Raw genomic sequence first — 25,844 nt, 5'->3', positions numbered from 1 at the left:
ATGAGTCAGGCAGAGAAAGACAGATACCATATCTTTTCACTCATATATGGATCCTGAGAAACTTAACAGAAGATCAGGAGGGAGGGAAGGGGGGGGGAGGAGTTACAGAGAGGGAGGGTGGCAAACCATAAGAGACTCTTAAGTACTGAGAACAAACTGAGGGTTGATGGGGGGGTGAGGGGGGGAGGGTGGGTGATGAGTATTGAGGAGGGCACCTTTTGGGATGAGCACTGGGTGTTGTATGGAAACCAATTTGACAATATATTTAATATAAAAAATAAATAAATAATAAATAAAATAAAAATGATTAAAGGTAAACAAAAATAAAATAAAAGTCTGCATAACTGTGCAATTGCATCAAAACAATATTCAGACTGCTGTCTGGACTGAGAAGGTACCTGAGGACCAAGGTAGAGTATTGTGGGAGGACTTGCATCCCCTGGCCTTTCCAGAGCACCTCCTGAAATTCCTCTGTTTCATCCACTTGATACGTAATATCTCTCCATAAGGTATGGTTTCAAAACCTCTGGTTCAGATTAGGTGGTTATTCAGTCTATTAACATTAGCAGCTCTCTTTTCTATTAGTATAATGAAGTCTTTATCAACATCTAGCACCCACTTGCTAAGAATTTTTAGGTCAAGAATATGTGTGCATATGGATGGGATTTATGCTTTTCTCAGTTTTAAAACCCAGGAGAATATGAAGTTTTGATTTTTTTCATTTAGTCATGTTCAAGAGGTAAAAAAATTATGATTGTATAATTCTACTGAAATTTGACTGGGTGACATAGAGGTCATCCTTAAAACTGACAAAGATTTTTATGAAATAAAAGTTAATAGAATTTGAATTCTTTTATGTGTTTTCAAAACTCTCTTTTGGGAAAGGTGCACACAAGTAAGGTTGTAAATACGTAGACATATACAGAGTGAGAGAAAGCAAATTGGCAAAAAGTTAACAACAGTATATATTTGTTATGCCATTATTTCCAACTTTTCTCTGAGTACAAAAATTTTCAACATAAAAATTGGGAGGGAAGTGAACCTAAAACTAGAAAAGTGTTTATACCAAACTATATACCCATATATTTACATTATTTTACAGTCTTTTTATTCATCTTCCCGAAAAGAAATGAAGAATGTTACCTTTAATACAATCAGAGTCTTAACAGCTTTTAAATTATTAAATGAGTAATGTTTTCTTGCATCAGCAATAGTGTAAGGTTCTATGTAGGGGGGAGGTTTGATTCTTAGTTCAAGAGCTTCCTCTTCTGAGGGTACAGTGAAATGGAGTTTCTTTAATAATCAGCTCCTTTTGCGGGAAGGTGTGGATGCTCGATGTGTCCTTTAATTCAGACATGCTGTCCTGCAGCATAAGATCTTTCATTTCAGGGGCACCTGGGTGGCTCAGTCGGTTGAGCGTCTGACTTCAGCTCAGGTCATGATCTCACAGCTTGTGAGTTCAAGCCCCGCGTCAGGCTCTGTGCTGACAGCTCAGAGCTGCTGCCTGCTTCCGATCCTGTGCCTTCTTCTCTCTCTGCCCTTTCCCCACTCCCACTTTGTCTCACTCTGTCTCTCAAAAATAAATGTAAAAAAAAAAAAAAAAGGTCTTTCATTTCAGCTGCCTTCTTGCTTCTTTCATTTTATGGTCATCATGCCCTCAGAGATGCCTTCCCCTTCCTAAGGACCCCTCTCTCCTCTTGAGGCAGTGCCATCTTAGGACTGCTGTCTGTGGTCCTGCTGGACCTTTGCAGCCATTGCTGTGTATAATCAGGTCTCAGACCTGATCTCAGTACTTCCCACCACCGTCGAGATCCTCTTTTTCAGCTTTGTTTTGTATTCTTTGTCACACCCATTTTTCCACACCTGATTCTCCCTCTGGAGTGATCGCCTTAGCTGGTTCTGTTGCTTTAGGATGTTTATTTACTAACCCACAATTGAATCAAAATTTGTAGTTTAGTTGTGGCTCTATTTCATACTGGTAGGAGATAATATGATTGAATAAACGTTTCTTGGCCAGCTACTGTCTTCAAGGCATGGTACTTGGCACTTCCTGTACAATGAAGAGAGATGAGGGAGGGGCTCATAAAAGTACTTTGGGAAAGAAGTAAAAGACTCAAATAGATGACAGGCAGAGTTCAGTGTAGTTCAACATTCATCAAATGCCCCCTATGTTCCATACTGTGCTAAGCAGTGATGATATTAAAATGTAAGAGATATCATCTTCACCCTCAAGGGATTTAAAAAAAAAAAAAAAAATAGCCCTTAATCCTAGGAACAAGATAGTCCCTGTTAGTAACTTAGTTTGTAAAAAGTCATTTAGAATTTAGAATACGAAGTTCCAATAATATAGAAAGATTTTAAAAATGAAAATAAAAGTTTCCCCACCCATATTTTTGGTTTCTTGTGTGTTTTTCCAGGAAAGAAAATGTATACATATATGTGCACACTCTATATTCTTATGTTTTAGGAAACCAAAAGATAAACAGTTTATTACCTTATTTTTTTCACTTTACATATTATGATGATCTTTCTATATCAGCACATAGGATGTTGCCTTATTCTTTTTAATGATTCCAAGGTATTTCGTATGCTATTTTTTTTTTTATTTATTCAGTCTTAAATAGTTATATTTTCTTAAAATAGTGGTACTTTTCTTTCAGCAAACCAAAATTTAATGAACAGTTGGTCGGGTCAGTGTAAAGTTTGGAGAACACAAAATATGGCACCAGTGTTTCTATTTTCTGATCCTCAAACATTAGTTTCAAAGGAATGTAGTAAGTACTATAAGACAGAATATTACACCTGTGTCTTATAGCAGAATAACATGTAGCCCAGTCTATGAGGGAGGGGTGGGAGCTGCTGTTGAGTTCCCAGGGTGGCAATACCCACTGTGTCTTAAAAGGTCAGCAGGAGTTAATCAGACAAAGAAGTGGAAAAGGTATTGCAGGCAGTAAACAAAGGCATGGGGTGGTAAGTGTTCAAAATCGTTTCATTCTCTTTGCCTTTCATAGCTACTGTTTCTCTTTGTCTTTTCTCCCATCCTGTTTTTCCTTGTGTCTTTCTCAGAGGCAGTGATAATGGTAATCCTAATGATCATTTCAGTGGATAGAAAAGTAGTTTTTAGACTGAATGAGACCTCTGTTTTCTCATTTCAGTTTACCCACAAATCGTTTCCCCAGAATCTCTCCTTGGTTCTCTTAGTTTATTTATTTAATACTTAGCCATTCATAAAATAATCTTTGGATCTTCTGTGAAGATTAAACTAAACACCTACAAATTTCACACTCTGGAAATGGAAGTCTCTCAGTTAACAGATCTCAAGCATTGCTCTTGGGTCCTTTCCTTCTCTAGAGTGGAACTTGCCATTGTTCACTGAGTTGATATGACATTTTTGGCCCCAGGATTTAGACAAGAAAAAAATGTTGGGAAGGTTTGTTACAGCTGTGTCCAGCAGCTACAGACTTATTTTCCCTCCTATAGGCAGAGTCAGTTCTGGGAAAGGCCTTCCTATCAAAACTATCTTAGCTGAGATTATCAGGCAAAGAGTACTAGGCTTAAGCGGGAAAAGCTAATAGTATTTTAGTGCTGCTTTCATTTCTTATGCATACCTGAAACAAACAAAGTTGGGAGTTTTACTTGTCAGGAAAGCGAAGGATAAGCAGAAAACAACAGGACTGAGTGATATGAAGGAAGCAGGTAGAGATGTATTACAACATGAGTACCTTCAAATGTTTTGGAGGCCAAGGAAAGCGGTGGAAAGCCAAAAGATAGGAGAAAAAATGTAGAAAAATAAGTCATAGAGGAGTAACAAAGGCAACCCAGTCGTATTTATGTTGCAGTTTTGCCGAGCTTTGGACTGACACATTTTCTCATCTCAAAAGCCAGATGGCAAAGGTAACTTATTCCTTCTCTCTTTCCCACACCCTTGTCTCCATTTTCTTGCCCTATCTTGGCTGTAGTGAAAGAAAGAAGAGATGAACCGTCTCCTGCAAGTTTTATAATAGTGTTTCTTAATTCTGGCTGCCCAGCTGGATCAAGTATGATGCTTTCAGTATATAGATGCCAAGGACCTGCTTCTGACTTGCTGAATTATAATCTCCAGGAATGGCACTTGAATGTAAATGTTTTTAAGAAGCTCTATAGGTAATTCTGATGAACAGCATGTTTGAAAAACAAGATATTTATTATGGTTCTGTTAAGAGACATACATAATTCTAAAAGATGATTTGTGGAAATCTATTCAAGATTATTTAGGGGCGCCTGGGTGGCTCAGTTGGTTAAGCACCTGACTTTGGCTCAAGTCATGATCTCACAGTTCGTGGGTTCAGACCCCAAATGTTATTCTGCTATAACATTCTCTCAGTGTGGAGCCTGCCTGGGACACGCGTGTGTGTGTGTGCATGCTCTCTCTCTTGCGCTCTCTCTCTCCTAAAAGAAATAAATAAACTTTAAAACAAAAGATTATTTACAGTTATTTTGACCTCTCCCCTACACAGACTTAGAAACTCTGTTCACATGCAGATTTGCAGATCCAAACCAAAGGCTGACCCCAAAAGGGCCCAGGAGGGCATATCAAAGTCCAGGGTGCAGAGTGCTAGAATAATTAACCCATAAAAGGTCCTTGAAGTACAGAGCTTAGACTAAAACCTGGGGAAACCAAATATAGAGGGCAGGATACCATGTAATAAATGCATAATAAACTTAAGGGCTAGAAACAAGACAAAATCAAGGGGAAAAATATAGGACAAGCAAAGGAACATGCAAGATAATTATGAATACTACTAAAATTCTGATAGCTTAACTTGGTTGATGAGCAGGTGTGTGTGTGTGTGTGTGTGTGTGTGTGTGTGTGTGTGTCTGTGTGTGTGTGTATGTGAAGGCAGACAACAGCAAACAGTTTATTATGGACTATATAGCAGTAACTATTTGGATAGATAGAATATGGATATAGTCTTATTTTGTATATACAATATATGCTATATCATTCTTGTATTCCTTACTAAAATGGGAATCCACCACTGTACAGTTCGATCAGTACATTAAAACTAACTTACAGGACATGAGGTTTGCATCCACAGAGTTGGCATATTCTCTGTCATAGATCTAGCACTCAGGTTCCATGGAGTTATATCTCTGAATGGTCAAGTGTGTCATGTGTCTCTCCCTTCATATCTTACACACCTGCCCCTCGCCCTCACTTTGTTTACACAGCTGGTTTTCAGTTTGAATTGGGGCAGTGTTGCCCTTTGGGATGTAAATTTGAGTTATTAATAGTCCAACGTAGTATAGTCAGAAAGTCTGGTATGTGCACTGCAACTTTTCATGATGATACGTACTGTGCAAACAATATGTGTTGTACATGATATGTTTACCCAGTGTACTGTGGTAGATCGTGGAGGTGGCCTGCCATGAATGTCAGTTTTCAAAAATACCTCAGAGCTCTCTGAGTCATTATGAATACTGAAGTTATACCATATGTTTTAAAGACTGCTTTTAAATATTTATACATTATGAGCCAGTGGTTCCTAGGAGAACAAGAAATACCAGAAACAGTTTTATTGCAGTGCTTTACAGAATGTATATATTTTCCCAAGCTTGAATTGTGTCAGCATTTTGTCTTCATATTGATTATTACTGTCATAATTAACTTGAAAGACTTACATCATTTTTTCCCCCAGAAGTCGGAGGAGACATTCTTCCGGTTGTTTTTTCTGTAAAGGTAGAAAAGTGCTAGAGGAAACACTACTGGTTACCTATCTAGATCCACATGTTTCTTTTTCCTTGCTAACTGAATTATAGTTTTGTTCAGGCATCAGTCTTTAAGAAGATTGTACCCTTCTATCGCCTCAGAAATAGATGGCTTTCTTTTTTTTTTTTTTTAATAATTTCTATACCCAACATGGGGCTCGAACTAATGACCCTGAGATAAAAAGTCACGTGCTTTTCTGAGTCAGCCAGCCAGGCGCCAGAGAAATAGAGGACTTTCAGTCTCAATTAATTATGGTAATTTTATTTATTTAGGAATGGATATTACCAATGAAGCATGAGGAACATATCTCCTAGAGGGTTTCCTAGGAAGTTTTTATGTTTTCCTTAAAACTGAGCACAAAGAAGGAAATCACTTTTTTTTTTTCTTTGCCTCTGGACTTGGTCATTTGTATGTGTTTGTTGAACTTCACAGAAGTATTTATATCTGTCTGTCATGTATTCTGTCAGAAATTGGTGTTAGTGAAAAAAGAAAAAGAATTGGTGTTAGTGCTCTGTGTCCTTTGGGCCCAGTCTGAGGCACTTTTCCTCTAAATGTATGTGACCCTTGCAGAGGCTTAGGAGTACAGGAGGAGTGGAGAAAGATCTAGGACCTTGGAGAGTCACCTCAGGTGGTTTTATAGCACTTCTAACCTGGCCTCCATAGGAAGTGCCTCCTAGGAGCGCCTCTTGTTAGGGCACAGATGTGTGCTCGGGTCTTTCCCCAGCCCGCCTCTGAGCCCAGTGCCAGGAGGTCTTCTCCTACCGTCAGTGCCTTCACGTCCCCCCCTCCCCCGGCATTAATGTGTTACAGGGTATTAAGGTGATTCTCCCATAGATCCCCCTCCGTTTACTTTTGTTTTGTTTTCAACCACAGGAGGACTGCAGAAAGTCTTTTAGTGGCATCTTTCAATCTGGTTGTGCCATTTCTGTATCAAATGGAAAATTTTCAAAGTCACATAATACCTCTCATATTACAGTTTCCCTATTTATGTCACCAGTAGGAATTTTAAGGGAGCTAGATACCTATATAGGCATCTGCACTGTCTCTGAGGATTAACTTTTGATGTAATTGCTTTACATTTAGAAGTACTTCATGGGGAAAGGCATCTGGAAGTTGAAAAAAAACAAAGATCTTGAGCATATCATTTGAAAATTGTAGCATACTGTTTGAAAATAAGTTTATCTTATATTTAGAGATTTATCAGGTATCTAGTGTATGGTATACTCCTATGATAGTATTAGGTGGTTAATATCAGCATTAAACAGGCATTGTATCATACAGAAAGGTATGGCTAATTTCTTAGTCAAAGTGATAGGAGTGACGTAATCCCATCATTGCAAGAATACATAGAATTGCTGTCTTTTCAGAAAAGACTTGACATTATTTTCTGCCTCCTATGATATGTATTTTATTATACAAATATTTTTTGTCTACTGTGGTCTTTTAATACTGGAAGTTTGACAAATGTAGAGGAATAAAGCATGGTTTCTTTTTTCAAAATAGCATGTATTTGACTTCTAGCAGTGTGGGGGGTGTGAATTTTCCGAGGAATCCTCCTACAGGTTCAGCTAGATCCTGACAAAATTAGAACATGTATTTTTTTAAGCATTGCTGAGTCAACAAAAAATAAGGAAAATCTCTATGGATCAAGAAAAATCAAAACCTAACAGTTAAAAGGAGAGAAGAGGAAGAGGAGTTGAAACCAGAGCAGGGAACTGGAGTCATAAGGTAGCAGACAGTGTTGTCCTGAGGAAATTGCTTGTCACAGTGGGATCTAGAGACTGATGTTGGGCCTCCTGCATGGTGGGAGAGCTGAACCTGAAAAGTCCATACTAAGCCATGACCTGAATGAGACAAAACAGTTTTCAGTTGGCTCTCTACAGAAGCAAAATCAAATCCTTGTGAGGGAATACTTCCCAAATTCAGGCCCTTGGAATTTCTATAGATAAAATCTACCAAATATAAGATCAAAACTTAATAAACAAACTAAATCACAAAATATGTCTGGCTGGACATAACCTGAATGCCCCCACCCCTATTCAACTAAAAATGCTGAATATAGTTAAATTTCATTTCTTAAAAGTATTGAAATACTGGAAAGATACATAGTATTTATCCAGTCAAGATATAAGAGAATGTAGGGTTCCACAAAGATAATGGTAGCACTGAAGGCGCTAAGGGAATTTTGTGTACTGGGGCAAACTGGAGCTTTGGTTTCATAGCCCTAAAAGGTGTAGGCTACAAATAATGAAACCTACACCTAGGCACACACAGAAGGGAGTCTCATAGGACACAGTCTCCTAAGTTGAGACCACAAAGCTGAGGACTAAAGTTAGGGCAGCAGTAGTAGGAATAGCGTAAATTAGGAAAACTTTGGAAACATTTATGTTTGGGGCGCCTGGGTGGCTCAGTCGGTTAAGCATCTGACTTCGCTCAGGTCATGGTCCCACGGTTCATGAGTTTGAGCCCCAAGTCAGGCTCTGTGCTGACAGCTCAGAGCCTGGAGCCTGCTTCGGATTGTGTGTCTCCCTCTCTCTCTGCCCCTCACCCGCTCACACTGTCTCTCTCTGTCTCTCAAACACAAATAAACATTGAAAAAAGAATTAAAAAAAAAAGAAACATTTATGTTTATTTAGAGTGGGAGATAAAGGAGCAGGAATTGTCAAGGATTATTGCCAGGTGTGTGTTTTCAGCCACTGTGTAGATGATGGCACGACTTACGTGATAGAAAACACTAAGGATAGACCAAGTTTCAGGGCAAAGTTTTGGACACATTTAATATTTTGAGATTGCTTTTTATATGAGTGACAATACTTTGGGCAAGTGTTATAAATAGATATCTAAATACATGGAAATGGAACTATTGTAGCATAATGCCATAGGATTTGTTTTTCTCTTACTTTCTAGAAAATCTGTAAGGTAGTAGCTGACATTGTTTCGTATGGTTCAAGGAGGTGGAGGTCAAACGCTCTAAAGTTTTTTACCTTTCAGTTATGGTTATGTAATGGTTGCTACTGCTCCAGCCATTACAGTTCAAATATGAAGATGAAAGAGTTTCTCCCAACTGTGGCAATATCCTTCATAGAACTTCCTTTCCTCATACACTACCTCTAAAAGGCTAGGAATATAACCTTCTAGCACATTGCACCTCCAAATGAAATCAAGACTCTGTGAATGACAAAGGAGAAAATGGGTATTAGGTGGGCAGTTAGCATTCCCTGCCACTGTGTGTGTGTGTGTGTGTGTGTGTGTGTGTGTGTGTGCGCACGCGCGCACAGGTGCCTGTGTGTAATGTTAACACATGAATAAGGCACAGGAAAGAGGAGAGTATAAAGGAGAGTGGGGAATGTAATAGTATGTATATGAAACAGAATGTAATCACATCCATTGTTGTCATCTTCTTTTTAATAATTGTAACTCTTCTTGGTTTTAGTAGAGCAGATGGCACCCAGCCACCCAGTTAGAGTATCTCCCATGTGACAGAGTTCAAGCCAGCAGAATGTGAGTCAAAGTAATGTGTGCAACTTATTTGAAAGGAAGCTACTTGCACCCCATTTCTTTTCACCCTTCCTATTAGCCAAGTAATAACAGTAACCTTGATATCAAAGCTGATAGCCTAATCTTGAGGATGGCAGAGAGCCTATCATCTGGGTCTCTGGATAACACATTGTATACTGCCTGCCTTCCTCTGAACTAGGACAAGAGAGAAATAGACTTCTGTTTTATTTATGGACCTATGTTCTGATATCCTTTGTGATACCCTATCTGGTTAGTACAGGCTAATCTCAGGTCTTGCTGTGAGTGCTTCTCCTTTGTGTGAAACTTGTAACTTTGGACTGTAACTGTATTTATGTACTATAAATGTACACAAGCCAACAATAGTAGCAACAACAGACAATAACGTATGTGATTTATGAATTAATTATTAAGGTATACAATTTATAATTGATTTCTTAGAGCTAAGAAAAAAGAATATAATAAGTGTTAAAAGAACCATTCCAGCTAGAATGTAAACATCATTTCCTGTTAGGTGATCAGGGAAAACTTTACGAAGGTAGTAACTTTTGAGTTGAGCTTTGTAGCATAAGATTTAGATAGGCAAAAATGAGAGAGGAGCATTCCAAGCATGTGAACAAGGTGGGTTAAGTTAAGGTGCTGCAGATCACTCATTGGAAATGAATGAATTCCCTAGCTAGGTGGTAATCTGATTGATATGAAATATTGAAATGTTAAAGAGTATTGGGATTTTGGTAATGAAAACTTTTGAGCAGAACAGTAATGTGACCAAAAGCAGAATTTGTCAGACCTAGAGTTCTCAACCATGAGATTTACTGGGACCCTAACAGTGGGGAAAGGAAAATAAACCAGAAATTGTGGAACCAAGACTAGGGGAACTAACCCAGAAGTACCCACCCCAAAGAAGGTAGCCAGTTGCTTACACTGGTATTCAAAAGGCAAACTCCAGTCACACATGAGTTGGCATCTATTTTCAGAGGATCTTGTTGGAAAGTTGAGGACACGTAGTGGTAGTTTCTGACCAGGTGTAAAACTACCCATGGTGGTGAATGAATGCTAATCTTTTAATTACTGTATGTGAAGCACTATTCTAGGTACTTAACTTTTATTGACTCCTTTATGCCTCCTAACACTCCTGTGAGGTAATAATCTTGTCATTTCCATTTTCATTATTCTTTGTAACACCCCTAAAAGGTAATACTGTTATTATCATGTCCATTTTCAGCTGAGTATACTGAATGACAGGTTAGGTAACCTGCCAAAGATCATACACTTAATAAGTAAAGGAGTTGAAATTTTAGCTCAGTCTGGCTCTAGAGTCACGCTCTTAAAGCATCAGTCAGAAATTGGGATAGAGAGATAGGATTTGGCCTTCTGAGAAGATTCTGTTAAATTTAAAAGCATTGAGGCTAAAACCTAATGTGTTAGAATTTTGGAGTAATTTATGGTCCTTATTGGAGGACTAGAATGGAAACCAGAACCTGAGACAAAAGCTTACATATAGATCCTGTATGAATAAAATGAGGCAAATAGGGGAAGCTCAGGGTATATACAAATTCTGGTTCTTCCTAGATATAGAGGAGAGTCCAAGCATGGAACTGAAGGCTAATACTGGTCCTCACCTCTTTTTAAGAATAGCAATACTTAAATATGGAAAAGCTTGGTTAGTTTAAGTTTAGGAACTGGGCAGGGACATTGACTTTGGCAGAGATTGAGATAGTTTGGAGATTGGTAAGTCTATCCTCTCTCACACAAGGTTAGACAGTTTCCCAATTTCTGCTTCCCTCTCTTCAGTTCTGTACCCTATAGCTTGTTCACAGTCAAATAAAGTGACCCGGTGCTATTTTGCTTCTCTGGAATATGGTAAGGATGAGGGGTCTCTGAGTGGCCCAGTACATGTGGACATACTCACCTTTTGTTTTTAGGAGCAGCACTGTCCTTAAATGTCTCTATTTTGTGTTAAGTTTCAATAAATACAGGTACTCACTATAAGATAAATGTATCTCTCACATTCTATAAACTCTCTTTTTATGTAAGTATCAGATATTTTATTTACTAGGATTAATATTTTATTAAGTTGGCATGATTGTAATAGCCATATCCTGCTTAGCTTTTGGTTTTATAGCACATAGCACATAATTAGCTTTTTCTATTTTTCTATTCATTTTCTATTTGTTTGGTCCCCATGGGCCTTGAGAGAAAGGAGATTGAGAGAGTTTCAAGATAAGTTCTACCTATAATGTAGGAAGCATGTGACTTCTCAAGAACCACATCTTGGAAAGAAAGACGACAGTGGTTAACCATACCCAGAATCTAGGCCAGAACCTGAGTTGTAAATACTTTGGGCTGTAAATAATAGCAAGTTTACCTAACAGTGGCATAAACAACAAAGTCATTAATTTCCTCCCATAAACAAAAGGAGTAGCAGTTCTGGGGTTGGTTCACAGACTCCATGACATCAGGGCACTGGGTTCACATCTCTACTTCCCTCTCAGGGCTGCCGTTGCAAGCATCATGTCTTCACGAGAAGTGGGCATGAGTTAGAGACTTTCTCCTCAAGTATTCTCCCATTTTGTCAAGGAGGGTAAAAAAAAATGTTTTTCCGGAAATTTCTCAGAATTTTTTCATGTCTTCTTGCGCAGATATCTTTCACAAGGTAACTTTCAGCTGCAGGGGAGTCTGGAAAGTGACTATTTGACTTTCTCAGGCTCTGTGGTGAGGCAGGCAAAGTAGACAGGTGTTAAGAACGATGGTTGAATAACTCACTAACTACTTCTGCAAAATATTTTTTTTCTTCTCTTCCCTCACCCCTTCTTCTTTCTGCCTGTTTTCTTTCCTGCCTTATCTCTGTTGTGTACTGATTTTGAGGGTTGAGTAAAATGAGACCGCTAACTCTGTAAAAGGAGAAGGGCAATGATCTCTTCATGTGCTCTTTCGCTTTGGCACCTACCCCATTATTTAATCATAATTAAATAATGGTTTGGGTTTAATCTTTTCAAGATAGGTAAGTATTTATTTCTTTGAGCAACTTTAAAACAAAAAGGTTATCTCTGAAATTTTTCTTTTAATGCCTAACATTCATCATAATATATGTAGCAAGTGCTCAATAAAAGAATAACATGAAATAAAATTAAGAAAAATCTGATTCCATACTGGTTAAAACTAAAGAAAAAACGAAGGTATTTGATGAGACATCTTGAGAAGAAATAATTATGTTGACATAAGTAGTTTGGGAATTCTCAAGGTACTGGACTGGCTTTGCCCTTCTTAGCAAAGATAAGAAACAGAAAGAGAAGGTTTACATTCCAGAGGCCACTAGAGCAAAATGATGAAAGCACACTATCCTGATGAGACAGAGGTCTTATTTAATCTTAAACCTACAAAAACTCAGATTCCTTTGTGTTCATAAATTATAATTCCCTCTTTGGTTTTCCTTGAAAAGAAAGAAAAAACCTTCTAAATGCCTACCCATTAACTATGAAGTTTTTATTTCTCTCTGAAGCATGTAATCTTTAACCACAAAGCATATGATGACCACAAAGGTTGGAAAACATGTTTGTGGAAGAAGATTATATTTGTTCTCTTGATTATAATACTGGTTTCACCTTTTTAAAACTCAGTTCCACATTAAGAAATATATTTTACATCACTACCCTGTATTATATGAATAGACTAATAGATAAACTGGTACAGAAATTTCACAAGAAAAGTGCTTATTTTTTTTCTTTTTGGTTAATTAATGTTTGTTGTTTGAAAGATACTGGATCTTACAACAGTTAATGCATGCTAATGTTTTTATTTTATTCCTTTCTATTAAATTTTATAAAATATTGGTCATAATTGACTAACTTGATTTTATGACCCTCTTAATGGGTTACAGCCAGTAGTATGGTGGTAAATTTTTAATGGTTGGCTTTGCCCCTGAATGAAAGCCCCCGATATTAGTGTTTCCTGATTTCCATGGTATAAATACACTTGGCCAATTTGAAGCTACCATCCTGATGTACTGAATGTTAACTGGGAAGAAATGACACAGTCAGCTTTCTCTGGAGCCATTAGGAGCCGGCTTCATGACACCACTGGCTATAACACATAGTGTAAAATAAATATGAATTTATGTTTGTTACAAGTAAGTCAATTTGCTCATTTGAACTGCAAATCACCTAATTTAAGTGTCCCAACAATGTCTGATATATAGCAGATATTAAATTTGTATTTGTTAGAAGAATGAGTTGCTTTATTTTGACAGATATAAAAGAGTATTTGTATCTCCCCAAGTTTGTTTCTTTTTCAGTCCAATTTTTCACATAAGGACTGTAATTTCATACCTGATTATCACAGGGATTTTTTCTATTCATAAACTCAAAATTGAAGAGAAAATACTTTGCTTTATTTATATATCATGATGCCTACTACATCACGTATTCATCAGTTAAATTGTTTTCTAAGAGTTTTAGCCTAAAACCTATAAAAATAAAAACAAATTATTATTTAAAAACTATAGTTACATTTCAGACAATTCCTTGAAGAAAAGAAAGCTTAAAAAAATAAGTTACAAATGACTGATTATATTTCATATTCTTTTCAAGGAACTTTCTTTAGTCTTTCTATAAATCATTAATATTTGATCCAGAATTTGGATATTGGGGCATAGAACTTTTTTTAGCAATTCCTTTGAATTCAAAACCAATGTGCAATTAAAATAAAGACTCTGAAATTATGAAAACAGAAGAGCTGATTCAGTAACAACTTTGGGCATTGAGAATATCAGTAAACATTTATTCAACATAGAGTATGCTAAGATCTAGAAGATACTCCAGGAACTGTGTATCCACTAACTGCCCACTCTGCTAGATACCAGGGATTTCTAGATAAAAGACTTTAAAGAAATGTATAACTCAATGGAAAGACAGATAACAAAAGACAGCTGTAATACAGTGTGATAGCTGCTATGTTAGAGTTATAAGTTACATTGGAAGCATAGAGATGGTGACATTTAAATGTTCAGGGGAGGGGCGCCTGGGTGGCTTAGTCAGTTAAGCGTCTGACTTTGGCTCAAGTCATGGTCTTATGGTTTGTGCTTTTGATCCTTTCTCTCTCTCTCTCTCTCTCTCTCTCTCTCTCTCTCTCTCTCTCTCTCTCTCTCTTTGCCCTTCCCCTGCACTAGCTCTCCCTCTCTCAAAAAATAAACAAACATTTAAAAGAATTCTTCTCTCTCATTGTCTCTCTCTTTATGCCTGTATTTCTAAAAAAATAAAAAATAAAAAATAAAATAAATGCCCAGAGGAGTCTAAGAACACCACCTAGAAGAGGACATGCTTTGACTGCTTAGAGTTTTATTTCTGTCTCTGCAGTAATATAGCCTTGGATAAATCAGTGAGCCTGATTTTGGAGGTCTCTCCTGGCTCTGATAATGATTCTGTGACTTGAATGTAACTTTCTAAAATATGCCTTTTGTTTTCAACGGAACCTCACCTATATTTATCATGACATTTAGTTTTAGTTTCAGTATCGTTTTTTTCTAAATTATGCCGGATTTGCATGAACAGTTACTCTGCTTTCCTGCTTCAATTCTCCACTTGAATGATAATATGGAGTTTTTGAAAATCAGTGTAATAATGGCCGTAAGTGCTGTCTTGCCCCAAGTTTGGTTTCTAAGAAATAAAGTTACCTAATAATAATTTACAGTAAGTGCATATTTATGTTTTCATGTACTTAATTATCAATATTAACAGCTTATTAGCTTATTCAGTTATTCAGTAAGAAACCATCAGAAGCTATCTCAGCTGGAATAAGGTATTGCTCTTGTAATCTGACAAAAGATAAGGAGACTCTATTGTCAGCCTTGTAGATTCAGCTGTTTATAAGCTTTTGTTACAATATCACATTACTTCTCACTATTTCAGATGGGTTTATGTCTCAGAACAATTCTTGCCAATTAATATGGGAAAACTATAGAGATTTCTAGATGTAGTTGGCAGTCTTTACACAATTACCTCACATAGACAGCTGTATCTAATCTTCAGTCAGTTATACGTTTTCTAGAGTATTGGCTCTGATTTTTCTTTTGCTGTAGGGCATCTTCTTGTTGTCTAGAAGTAGTTAAATATGGAGTTTTCATACATTTTGCCCCTTTCTTTCTTTAGTTTGCACATCATTATTTCTCATGACTCAAAGTTGTTTCTGAAGCTCATGGAGATTATATTTATTCAGCAGAAAAAAAAAAAGTTCTTGTGCTCATGGTAAATAAAAGAAGTCAAGAATGTGATTAAATCTAAAATAGAAAATTAATATTCTATTTGAAAGAGTAAAGAGAAATAGTTTATGTTTCAAATATTAAGTAACATGAAATCAAAACTAATAGAAATTGTTATCAGAAAGTTGACTATCAAACTAATATAAAACAGGCTTTTAAAAAAACTAGTTTACATTTTGCTAGTTTTATATACAAATTTGGATTTGTATACCATACAGCACATGATCTTGAAAAATATTTTGCTATAAATAAGTATTCTCACATTTCTTTTTCCCTTGGTAAATAAATTATAAGCAAGTTGTCTAAATTTGTTTCATCATTGGTCTGGCACAATGAGCAAAATTCTCATTGGAATGAAGTCACAACATGATTCATAATGTTAGTGTAAAAACTGTCTCATTGACTTAATGTTTCAGATGTTCCATATGTATCTCAGTGTAAACTCCTTTTTCAAAATTGATAAAAGACTGGGAAAGAGTCCAACAAGAACAGCAGAGGAAACTTGTCAGTCACGGTAAGAAGCGGTATTGGGGAGCTACTATCACAGTTTTGCCAGACCAATGGAGCATTTTCTCTCAGCACCTAGACTCTGTCATTCTTATTGTCATACACAAAAATACCAGGACAGTTATGTAGTAGGAGTCATTAAGAAACAACATCTTACCACAGATCCGACTATCAAGGTAATATATACATTTTAAACTAGCTGTTTATTTTCTGTTGTATGTACACTATAATTTACATACCCCCTTGAGATTACATTCCTAGCTGCACTCTTAACGAAAGGATAAATGAAATATGAGTGCGTTGCTTATATAATGGAACTAGAAGTAGAGATGAGATACATGCAGAAAGAAGGATGTTATAAATCGGGCTACACTTGGCATGGTCTAGAGAGAAATGAGAAATAATAAATGACTCTTTTGTCATTGACTAACTGTGCTTTGGAATAGCCTGTGTAGAAAAAGCCCATACGTGGAATATATATCTTATTGACTTAAACTGAAGGTATGTTCTAGTGAAGGCAGAAGAAGACCAGTAGGGGCTCAATACGTATTTATGGAATATATGAATTAATTAACATGAACATATGCTTGTGCTATGATTTTCTTTAAATGTCTTGGATTCTAGGATCTTTCTCTAGTATCTCCTTTACAACTTGAATCATTTCTGATAGCCACACATAAATTCTGTCTTTTTAAGTTACCAAATTTTTATACTCATACGTATTCTAATCATTTCAAGAGAATAGAGCAATTTTTAAGATTTACCTACCTTTTTTTTTTTTTTTTACGTATTTATTTTTAGAGAGAGAGAGTGCAAATGGGGAGGAGGCAGAAAGAGAGGGAGAGAGAGAATCCCAAGCAGGCCCGGTGCTTCCAGCAGGGAGCCTGATGCAGGGCTTGATCCCACAAACCATGAGATTGTGACCTAAGCCAAAATGAAGAGTCAGACGCTTAAACAGCTGAGCCATCCAGGCACCCCAGTTTACCTACTTTCAAATTATCTAGCTATTTCTTTTCTAGTTGTACTGTTTTGACTTTATTCTTCAACTTACTATATTTGCTATTGTTGACGAGTATAGGTCTGATTTACATAGTCATTTATTTATATTTATATTAATATATATTTTATAATATATAAATATATATGTAATATATATTTTATAATATATAATATATAAATATGTATTTTATAATATATAAATATATAATTTATAAAAATATATAAATATGTTAAATATATTTATATATTCTTTTAGTTTTAATATACTCAACAACTGGTAATATATAAATGCTTCAGAAATCTGGGCAGTTTAGTGATCTGGGGGAGATTAAAAAAAGGGCTGCATGGGCAAGGAGGGGAGGCACCCCCTCCTGCAGAAAGACAAAGGGAAGAGAAAGAGTGGCTAAGGAAGTGCGGGACCATATCTGGACAGGAGAAAGACCTTGGACTGAGACTGAGAGGAATCCGATCTCTAACTTTATTGGGACTGGGGCCAGCTCCCTGTTCGCGCACCTGGGGAGGAGGGGAGCCAGGCCTGGGTGCGGTAGTAGGTCAGAGTCTCAGTCCGCAGCTGGAGGAAGTGGTTCCCATCATGGAGGGCTGCATGCTAATACAGAACCGGCCTGCTTCCACCACCCCTGGGCTTAGGGACATAGTGGCTGGGCGGAAGGCGCAGACTGCAGGAGGAAAACGCTGCCGTTTCCCTGGAGTGCTGTGGGAAAAAACAAAGGCTGCCTGCGTCCGCCACCTGGGGGCTCACAGCAAGGGCAGCGGCCCAGTCGCAGTAGGAGAAGGTGGTCTTCCCTGAAGTGCTGTGGCACAGACAAAGCCAGCCGGGACCACGTATGGAAGCAATGAGAGGCACTTCCCCAGGGCCAGAGCACACAGGGAGTGGGACTTTGAATCCTAGCCAAGTGCAGGGTCAGGGGAGTTGGCGGAGCGAGAAGGACCATCCTGTTTGCGCCCACCGCACAGGGAGGACAACTAAAACTGAGTCCACTAGTCTGGCCCCGTGGAGAAGAGACTGGGGGGTCACCATCTACCCCCCTCCACCCCCCTCCACCACCACCAAGACGGCCTCAGGGATCACTCCTGGGGCCCATAGTGGAAGTGGGTTCAGATTACGCCAAACCACACCCCCTTGCACTGGGTAACTGTGTATCCACAGAGCGGCACAGACCCTGTGGACAGCTACTACCTACAAGTGCTGCAGCATTGCCTGGATTAACACTAGGTCACTTCTGGATACATAGATATATTCTCCTTCCCACCCCCCATTTCTCCTCCTTATCTCTTCCCTCCCCTAGGCTGGTTACTCCGGTCATTGGTCTGTCTAAACAGACATATTTAATCCATTATCTTGATACATTTTCTACACCTCCTTCTTTACACTCCTCTCTCTCTCTCTCTCTCTCTGAAATAATCAAGCCATATAGTTTCTCTGTCTGGGTAACTTTATCTTTGTTTCATTTTCCCCACCTCCTTTATTTTCCTTTCTCTCTCTCTGGATTAAGCCTTTTAGTCTACCTGCCTAATCAGTGTTTATTTTTTCCTCTCCCCCCCCCCAACCCCCACTCCTGTCATTTCTCTCTTTGTATGTGCTCTTCCATCAGCACCGCCTCCACCCTCTTCTTTACTTGTAGTCAGTGTTTTTGGGTTTTTTGTTTTTAGTCTTTAGGTTTTTGTTTTTGTTTGTTTGTGTGTTTGCGTGTTTTTGTCTCCCCTTTGTCTGTTTTCCTTTACAGGGCTACTCCAAAGAACAAATCAGAGTACATCTGGTGGAGGGTCCAAAATATTACTACGAGTAGGGTAATAAAATAACCAAAGTCACAACAGAGAGCAAGTAACAGTCCCGGAAAAAACACTTCCTGAAGGGCCAGGCCCTGGACAGTGTATGACCCTCCTTTAATAAAGCAGTGCTCACAGGTGCAGAGCATACAACAAGCTTTTAAAATGCATTAGGGACAGAAAACTAGCCAAATTGATGAAACGGAAGATTTCTTCTCAAAAGAAATTCCAGGAAGTAGCAACAGCTAACGACTTGATCCAAACCAATTTAAGCAATATAACAGAACAAGAATTTAGAAGAATAGTCATAAAATTAATCGCTGGGCTTCAAAAAAGCATAGAGGACAGCAGAGAATCTATTGCTACAGAGATCAAGGGACTAAAAAAATAGTCATGATGAATTAAAAATGCTATAAATGAGGTGGAAAATAAAATGGAGGCGGCTACAGCACAGATTGAAGAGGCAGAAGAGAGAATATGTGAATTAGAAGATAAAATTATGGAAAAAGAGGAAGCTGAGAAAAAGATTAAAAAATCCAGGAGTGTGAGGGAAGAATTAAAGAGATAAGTGTTGCAATCAGATGGAACAATATCTGTATCATAGGAATTCCAGAAGAAGAGAGAGAGAAGGACTGAAGGTGTACTTAAACTTCCCTGATCTGGGGAAGGAAACAGGCATTGAAATCCAAGAGGCACAGAGAACTCCCTTCAGGCATAACTTGAATCAGTCTCCTGCACAACATATCATAGCAAAAGTGGCAAAATATAAGGATAAAGAGAGAATTCTGAAAGCAGCTAGGGATAAGCGGGCCTTAACATACAAAGGTAGACACATAAGGGTGGTAGCAGACCTATCTACTGAACTTGGCAGGCCAGAAAGGAATGGCAGGAAATCTTCAATGTGAGGAACAGAAAAAAATATGCAGCCAAGAATCCTTTACCCAGCAAGTCTGTCATTCAGAATAGAAGGTTTTCCCAAACAAACAAAAACTGAAGGAATTCATCACCACTAAACGAGCCCTACAAGAGATCCTAAAGGAGATTCTGTGAGTGAAATGTTGCAAGGACCACAAAGTACCAGAAATACCACTACAAGCATGAAACCTACAGATATCACAATGACTCTAAACTCATATCTTTCAGTAGTAACACTGAATGTAAATGGACTAAATGCTCCAACAAAAAGACATAGGGTATCAGAATGGATTAAAAAGAAAAAAAAAAGACCCATCTATCTGCTGTCTATAAGAGACTCATTTTAGACCTGAGAACACCTTCAGATTGAAAGTGAGGGGATGGAGAACCATCTATCATACTACTGGAAGTCAAAAGAAGCTGGAGTAGCCATACTTCTATCTGACAAACTAGACTTGAAATTAAAGGTTGTAACAATAGATGAAGAAGGGCATTATGTAATAATCACAGGGTCTATCCATCAGGAAGAGCTAACAATTATAAATGTCTATGCACCGAATACAGGAGCCCCAAATATATAAAACAATTACTCACAAACATAAGCAACCTTATTGATAAGAATGTGATAATTGCAGGAGACTTTAATACTCCACTTACAGTAATGAATAGATTATCTAGACAGAATAAATAAAGAAACAAGGGTCCTGAGTGATATGTTGGATCAGATGGACTTGACAGATATATTTAGAACTCTGCATCCCAAAGCGACAGAATATACTTTCTTCTCAAGTGCACATGGAACATTCTTCAAAATAAATCGCATACTGGGTCACAAAACAGCCCTTCATAAGTATAAAAGAATTGCAATCATACCATGCACACTTTCAGACCACAATGCTATGAAACTTGAAACAACCACAGGAAAGTCTGGGAAACCTCCAAAAGCATGGAGGTTAAAGAACACCCTACTAAAGAAAGAATGGGTCAACCAGGCAATTAGAGAAGAAATATATGGAAATATATTTGGGAAAATATATGGAAACAAATGAAAATGAAAATACAACAATCCAAATGCTTTGGGATGCAGCAAAGACAGTCCTGAGAGGAAAATACATTGCAATTCAGGCCTATCTCAAGAAACAAGAAAAATCCCAAATACAAAATCTAACAGCACACCTAAAGGAACTAGAAGCAGAACAGCAAAGACACCCCAACCCAGCAGAAGAAGAGAAATAATAAAGATAACAGCAGAAATAAACAATATAGAATCAAAAAAACAGTAGAACAGATCAATGAAACCAAGAGTGGGTTTTTTGAAAAAATAAACAAAATTGATAAACCACTAGCCAGGCTTCTCAAAAAGAAAGGGGAGATCACCCAAATAGATAAAATCATGAATGAAAATGGAATTATTACAACTAATCCCTCAGAAATACAAGCAATTATCAGGGAATACTATGAAAAATCATATGCCAACAAACTGGACAACCTGGAAGAAATGGACAAATTCCTAAACACCCACACACCTTCCAAAACTCAAGCAGAAAGAAATAGAAAATTTGAACAGACCCATAACCAGTGAAGAAATTGAATCAGTTATCAAAAATCTCCCAACAAATAAGAGTCCTGGACCAGATGGCTTCCCAGGGGAATTCTACCAGACATTTAAAGCAGAGATAATACCTATCCTTCTCAAGCTGTTCCAAAAAACAGAAAGGGAAGGAAAACTTTCAGACTCATTCTGGGAAGCGAGCATTACTTTGATTCACAAACCAGACAGAGACCCAGCAAGAAAAGAACTACAGGCCAATATCCCTGATGAATATGGATGCAAAAATTCTCAACAAGTACTAGCAAATTGAATTCAACAGCATATAAAAAGAATTATTCACCATGATCAAGTGGGATTCATTCCTGGGCTGCAGGGCTGGTTCAGTATTCACAAATCAATCAACATGATACATCACATTAATAAAAGAAAAGATAAGAACCATATGATCCTGTCAATTGATGCAGAAAAAGCATTCGACAAAATTCAGCATCGTTTCTTAATAAAAACCCTCAAGAAAGTTGGTATAGAAGAAACATACTTAAACATCATAAAAGCCACTTATGAAAAGCCCACAGCTAATATCACCCTCAAAACTGAGAGCTTTCCCCCTGAGATCAGGAGCATGACAGGGATGTCCACTCTCACTGCTGTTGTTTAACATAATGTTGGAAGTGCTAGCATCAGCAATCAGACAACAAAAGGAAATCAAAGGCATCAAAATTGGCAAAGATGAAGTCAAGCTTTCACTTTTTGCAGATGACATGATACTATACATGGAAAACCCGATAGACTCCACCAAAAGTCTGCTAGAACTGATACATGAATTCAGCAAAGTCGCAGGATACAAAATTAATGTACAGAAATCAGTTGCATTCTTATACACTAATAATGAAGCAACAGAAAGACAAATGAAGAAACTGATCCCATTCACAGTTGCACCAAGAATTATAAAATACCTAGGAATAAACCTAACCAAGGATGTAAAAGATCTTTATGCTGAAAACTATAGAAAGCTTATGAAGGAAATTGAAGAAGATATAAAGAAATGGAAAAATATTCCATGCTCATGAATTGGAAGAATAAATATTGTTAAAATGTCAATGCTACCCAAGGCTATCCTACGCATTCAATGCAATCCCAATCAAAATTGCACCAGCATTCTTCTCGAAGCTAGAAAAGCAATCCTGAAATTTGTATGGTAGCCAAAGTAATATTGAAGAAGAAAACCAAACCGGGAGGCATCACAATCCCAGACTTTAACCTCTACTACAAAGCTGTAATCATCAAGACAGCATGGTAGTGTCACAAAAACAGACACATAGAATAGAGACTCCAGAATTGGACCCACAAATGTATGGCCAACTAATCTTTGACAAAGCAGAAAGAATATCTGATGGAAAAAAGATGGTCTCTTTAACAAATGGTGCTGGGAGAACTGGACAGCAACATGCAGAATACACCATTCACAAAGATAAACCCAAAATGGATGAAGGATCTGAATGTAAGACAGGAAACTATCAAAACACTAGAGGAGAAAGCAGGAAAAAAACCTCTCTGACCTCAGCCACAGCAATTTTTTACTTGACACATCTCCAAAGGCAAGGGAATTAAAAGCAAAAATGAACTATTGTGACCTCATCAATATAAAAAGCTTCTGCACTGCAAAGGAAACAATCAACAAAACTAAAAGGCAACCGATGGAATGGGAAAATATATTTGCAACTGATATATTGGATAAAGGGCTAGTATCCAAAATCTGTAAAGAACTCACCAAACTCCACACCCAAAAAACAAATAATCTGGTGAAGAACTGGGCAGAGGACATGAATAGACACTTTTCTAAAGAAGACATTCAGATGGCCAACAGGCACATGAAAAGATCTGCTCAACGTCACTCCTCATCAGGGAAATACAAATCAAAACCACACTGAGATACCACCTCTTGCCGGTCAGAGTGGCTAAAATGAACAAACCGGGAGACTATAGATGCTGGAGAGGATGTGGAGAAACGGGAACCCTCTTGCACTGTTGGTCGGGAATGCAAACTGGTGCAGCCACTCTGGAAAACAGTGTGGAGGTTCCTCAAAAAATTAAAAATAGATCTACCCTATGACCCAGCAATAGCACTGCTAGGAATTTACCCAGGGAATACAGGAGTGCTGACGCATAGGGGCACTTGTACCCCAATGTTTATAGCAGCACTTTCAACAATAGCCAAATTATGGAAAAAGCCTAAATGTCCATCAACTGATGAATGGATAAAGAACATGTGGTTTATATATACAATGGAATACTACTTGGTAATGAGAAAGAATGAAATATGGCCTTTTGTAGCAACGTGGATGGAACTGGAGAGTGTTATGCTAAGTGAAATAAGTCAGGCAGAGAAAGACAGATACCATATGTTTTCACTCATATGTGGATTCTGAGCAACTCAACAGAAGACCAGGGGGGAGGGGATGGGGGGGGGGAAGCTACAGAGAGGGAAGGAGGCAAACCATAAGAGACTCTTGAATACTGAGAACAAACTGAGGGTTGATGGGGGGGGTGGGGAGGAAGGGAAAGAGGGTGATGGTCATTGAGGAGGGCACCTGTTGGGATGAGCGCTGGGTGTTGTACGGAAACCAATTTAACAACAAATTTGATTTAAAAAAATAGAGAAAGAACATCTACAAAAAAAAAAAGAAATCTGGGCAGTTTAATATAATTTTAATATGTCTTTTATCTTTAGGTAATATTTTGAATACCATATTCACTTAACCTCATTTAAAAGTTGAAATGAAAATCAAGAAATTTTCATAGAATTGTCCTATAGCCTCTATGCTAATTTCAACCTATAAAACTCTGTTAGAAATAAGTTCCTAAATTTTTACAACTAAAATCCAAACATTATCTTTACTTGAGAGTGTATCAGTCTCACATGGCAAGTCTTCAGATTCCCTTGAAGAATACTTTTAAGGAAGCCTAAGAAGTCTTAGTCTGTCCTTGAAGAGAATGACATGGAACAGAAACTAAATTTAAAAACAGATAAAAGGGCTGGTAAATGATGTGTAGTTGACCTATGTTAAAGTAACAATATTTTGTGAAAAACATTAAAATACCTATCAACCTATATTTTATCTTTATTATAAACATTATAAAAATGATATAGATGCATGTCACACAAAAAATAAGCTGAATAATTGAACTGAATGCATTCAAAATATTAAGCAACATTTTTTATATATTTACCTTTTAGCATCAGTAGTACATAAATATATTATCATTATAAAAAAAATTCTAAAAGTATACAAATATGTAGTAAAAAGTGAAAGTCTTTGTTCTGTGTCACTACCCACAATGATAATCCCTTCTCATGCTTCTGTATTTGTACATGGGCAGATACATATACATATGTACAAATATCTTGGGTTTTTTTGAGGAAAGGAATCATTTGAATGTAATCATTCATCCATTCATCTATCCATTCTCTCAACAAATATTTATTGTGTGTCTACAGTGTGCCATGTACTTTTCTGGAAGCTACGGAGGTTGAAGGGGAAAAAAAGCTCCTGCTTGCATGTCATTTAATATATATATATATATATTGTATATCAGATGGTGATAAGTGCTATTAAGAAAATTAAAGCAAAGTGAGTAAGAGTGGGATGAGGAGGGATGGTATTTTATATAGAGTAGCCAGGGAAGGCTTTTTTAAGATAACATGTATGTAGACAGTTGAAAGATGATGGAGGAAACCATGCGGTTATCTTGGAGGAAGAGTGTTTCAGGCAGAGGGAACAGCAGGTAAAAAGCCCAAGGCAGGAGCTTGCTTGCTACTTCAAGGAACACCAAAAGGACCAATACGACTGAAACATAGTTAAAGGCCAAAGCACAGAGATCATTTAGGAAGCTATAATTCAGGTGAGCAATAAACTAGGTGAGAGATAATGGTGGTTTAGGTCAGAGGGGAAGATTAGGAAGAAATTATTAAATTTTGGATATAGTTTTAAAGTATTGTCAGCATAATTATTGACAGTGGAGGTGTGGAAAAGAATGGAAAAAAGGGCATACCTCAAAAGTATTTGAACTGAAACAGTGGAAAGGTGGAGTTGTCATTTAGTGAACTGGATATGACTGCAGAAAGAGTAAAATTGAGAGGGAAGTTGTTTGGGATAGGTTGAGTTTGACATGCCTCTTAGAAATTCAAGTGCAGAAGTTGCGTTATGAATTGGATAGATAATTCTGGATTCCTGAGGACAAATATGGGCCAAATGTAAAAAATTTGCGAGTTATTAACATATAGATAGTCTGAATGAGATCACTTAGGGAATAGAAATGATGAAGAAGTACAGAGACTGAACCCAAGCACATTCCAGAGGAGGTTGGGAAGATAAGAAAGACGAGCAAGAAGGTGTGATTAAAAAAAAGAAGAAGAAGAACAATATAGTTTTGCCCTTTTACTTAGCAACATATCTTGGAGCTCTTTTCATACATTTATTTTACACACTACAAAGTATTCCATGGAATGGACATATCATATTCTACTTAGCTTCTCCTGTATTGGTTAACATTTGTTTTAT

At 37.5% G+C, this 25,844-nt stretch overlaps 1 protein-coding gene across 9 annotated transcripts in view; it reads left to right on the top strand.

Annotated features, from left to right (window-relative positions):
- The window catches only part of METTL25 (methyltransferase like 25), a 155,980-nt gene that overhangs the window by 43,931 nt on the left and 86,205 nt on the right, over window positions 1-25,844 (top strand). The window lies entirely within an intron of this gene.

The sequence above is a fragment of the Neofelis nebulosa genome, chromosome 8, assembly GCF_028018385.1.
Source record: "Neofelis nebulosa isolate mNeoNeb1 chromosome 8, mNeoNeb1.pri, whole genome shotgun sequence".
NCBI classification, from domain to species: Eukaryota; Metazoa; Chordata; class Mammalia; order Carnivora; family Felidae; genus Neofelis; species Neofelis nebulosa.
The sequence above is the reverse complement of the archived record's forward strand: the minus strand, read 5'-3'. Positions and strand labels throughout refer to the sequence as shown.